Source organism: Coturnix japonica, chromosome 27, assembly GCF_054131305.1.
Source record: "Coturnix japonica strain WE chromosome 27, WE-NBRP24, whole genome shotgun sequence".
Classification (NCBI taxonomy): Eukaryota; Metazoa; Chordata; class Aves; order Galliformes; family Phasianidae; genus Coturnix; species Coturnix japonica.
This window is the reverse complement of record NC_140689.1, coordinates 1,177,912-1,181,564: the sequence shown is the minus strand read 5'-3', so window position 1 is coordinate 1,181,564 and position 3,653 is coordinate 1,177,912.

Here is a 3,653-nt window from a genome sequence, read left to right as displayed (position 1 = left end):
ATGTTTCTTCAATCTGTTTTAATTCTGCTGGGAGTCTCCTACCCTACCAGAATAACCTTACAAGAATAATACTCACCTGTTCTGTTTGGAACTTTTCTGAAGGATTGCAGTATGTCAAGGAGGAATGAATCCCATAATTCAGCAAGTGTATTTTTAACACATGCTCCTACCTGCCCTTTTCCAACTCTAAGGCAGTAACAAGGTTGCATTCCCACAACAGCCAGGCAGGCTGGCACCAGCCCCAAGGCAGAAAACCACAACCCCGGTGGCTGGCACTGGCCCTGGGCCTTAAAGCCACAGTCCAAGAGGCCAAGGGCCTGAACCCACATCCACAGCTGGACTGGCTCTTTGTCCCTTCCCAAGTTGCCCAGCTGCAGTGTTTTGCTCCTCAGCTCTACCCGAGTTCCCCCAAAAGCCCTTCTCTTCCCACATGGGATCTCAAGAAGCTGCAAGTTGGAAGGAAACAGTCTCATCTCCGGCCCAGGCCCGGCCTCACACACAGTGATGCCTTTCAAATGCTTCAAATCGTGTCGCATTTGGTGTGCTGGGTGTGCCACCAGGAGAGAGCACGACACTGGAAGATGAGAAACTTCAGATGCCAAGGCTCCAAGGAATGCAGGCACCCCGTCTGTCAGAGCCAAGGGGTCTCGGAAGGAAGAGTCCCCATTGTCCCTCTACCTCTGCTTCTCTTCAGGGAGGTGACTCTGTCTCACTCCCATTATCAGAGTGAGTGGGAGGTTCTTTTAATATACGTGTACCTGATGGAGAGATTAAGACACAAGGATTTAAATGTTTTGTTTGCCCGTCCAGTTTATTGCCAATCAAGTTGTTTAGGGAGATGTGGAAGGGAAGATGGGCAATAGAAAAGGTAGGAAATAAAAGCAAGCAGTCATTATTGGAAACAAAAGAAAGATGGTCACTACCATGGGCTAGGGTTAGGGTTTCGGTTAAGGTTAGGTTTAGGGTTAGGGTTAAGGTTAGGGTTAGGGTTGGGGTTAGGGTTGGGATTGGGGTTAGGGTTAGGGTTAGGGTTAGGTAGGTCCAGATGTTGATCTTCTGAAGTGATGTGCCATCAGGTGTTGTTGTTTGGCTGATGAAAACAGCAGTTGTCCCAACTTATCAATACGTCCAACAGAGGTGGAGTTCGCTCTCCTTGGAGTGGCAGCTTCTGGTTTGGGGATCTCAGCAGTAAGGGAGGTGCCCACCTGTATCCTGTTTCTCAAATAATACGATGGTATCGTTCCCAGTTCTCCCATACCAAGCTGGAGTGAGGTTTTGGTCCCAGATCTTCCAGCAGTAAACACTGCTGAGCACTGTCTTCCAAAGGCAAACAGCTCCAAAGAAATGCTTTCCAATGTCAAACTGTCCTCCAAGTGACGGTGATTGCCACAGCCACCTCTCATGTCCTGGATACGTCAGAGTCTTATGGCAAGAAGTGCCTCCAAAAGCCAACTTTGAGCCAGAACCAAAGAAGGGTTCAGATGGGCACCCAGTAATGGCACAGCTAGGAATGGCAGAGATAGGAATGGCAGAGATAGGAATGGCACAGCTGTTTGGCAGCCTCAGGTGGAGCTGTGCTTCTTTTGGGCACCCCATGCCCTGGTCAGCGTGGACAGGACATCCCCCACCTGGGGAGCCCCGCTTTGCTCTTTGGTGGCTGACTCTGCAGAGATCCGCTCCCCTTGTGCCTCAGTGGCAGCAGACCAAAGGAGCTGTAGGTGCGCTCCTTGGGCAGGCTGGTCTCGGAGCTCGAGGACCATAGGGCTGCCAGTGGTGTCTGTGGCACGGCTGGGGCTCCACTGCGCTTGGCCTTTCTGAGCTTGGCCTGGGGCTTTTTCGGCTCTCCTACTACAGTGGGGACCCTCACAAAGACCGGGTCTTCTTTTTCTAGGGCACTTGGAGGCTGCACTGCCTCTGCCGGTGCTGGTCCCACCTCTGCCTCTTTGCTTTCGGCAGAGCATTGTACTTCAGTCTCTTTGCTTTCCATAGAGCATTCAACCTCAGTCTCTTCGCTCTCGGTGGAGCATTTGACCTCGGCCTCTTTGCTTTTTTTGGAGCGTTTCGCTTTCTACTTTTTCTTAGGCTGCTTCTTGTCAGAAGGCGCCTGCAGTTCCTCTGTCTCCTCACTGCAAAGACACAGAGGGAGGGGTCTGCCTGAGTGGGTGATGGTTATGGGGCCGTATCCTGCAACCCCGAGCCAGGACCCTTGGCTGCAATGCAGCCTTCCCACGCACAGCTCTTGGGTTGCACTCCTGAGGGAGCTCTCCTGAGGGCTGAAAAGGGGCCAGCCATGTGAAATGGGGGCTCTCAGCAGCCCCATCCCACCCCTCCTTGTGCTGCACTCAGCACCGCTGTGTGGCCCCGAACAGTGACTGTGTGGGGCTGGGGAATGGGCTCTTTAAAGGCCAAGGAAGCACCCCGTGCAGACCACAACCCTGAGCCTGCAGTCTCACCTGTCCTCCTCCTCCTCATCGCTTTCTGCCTCTTTGGGCGGTTCTTCCACCAGAAAGGTGACAGTGATCCAGCTGGGGAGGGGTGGCAATGCTGGAGGTTCCTCTGCAACTGGGAAGGAGAGATCTGGTCAGAGAAGACTGATCCTGAACCTGCTGCCTGGTGACAGGCAGGGCTGCTCAGGCCTGACCCAAACCACCCAAGATGTCCGCTCTGCCATCTCCACAGACTGTGGGCCCTCTGTGCCTTGTGCCCAGCTCCTCCTCTCCGGGATGCAGCTCTGTGTTGGGAGTGCATGAGTGGCATCAGCTTTGGGAAGGAGAAGCTGGGTGGTGCCTGTGAGGTGACAGCCTCTTTTGGGGGCTCATTTCCTGGGGGCAGGACAAGGCCCAGGAGCCCCCCTTCTCTTGCCATACCCAGGGCTGGGGGCTCTGTGGGAACATCACACCCAGATCCTGGATTTCATCAGGGCAATGTGTGCTCAGGAGGAGAGGCAGTGCCAGGCTGGAGTCAATGGTTATGGCAGTCAGAGCTTTTGGGTGATGGTGGTCTGGGCATTTTCCCATCGCACTTTGGTTGTATGTGGGATGGAGAGGAGCTGGCGGCTGCTTTACCTTTCTTGGCCTGGACAAGAGGTAGCAATGGGACTCGTGGGGGTCTGCAGCGTTGCCCGGGTGGTGGTTTAGGTGCAAACTCCCGACGAAACCTGGACAAAAGGAGGAGACACGAGTGTGACCCAGGGCTCCAGCTGCCCTTTCTGCTCACTGTCATCACCTGCTCACAGGCAGACAGTCACCTTGCCTAAAGGCCGTTATTCCCCAGTGTCCACAGCTCCAGTGCCAAGGGCTGTCCTGGGAAACGGAGCCACCCAGGCCACGATGGGATGAAAACGTCCCCTAAATTCCTTCATCTCTCCCATCAGATCTATATGAGGACAAGCTGGAACACAAGAGCTTCCCATTTTCTGCCCTGCTCCTCTGAGCTATTTCTGCCCGTGTAGCCATGGCAGGACACTCGTGGACACAAGGAGCAAATGCTGCTGTAGGAGAGCTGAGCAGCTGCATCAAGCAGGGGCTGCAGCCACAAATGCACTCACCTGGGAAAGACGACGACTCAGCCAGAGGAGGTCAGGGAGGCAACTGCTGCCACCCGGGACACCAGCATGTCCAGCAGCGAGGAGGAGGCAGGAGGGGATGGCGGCA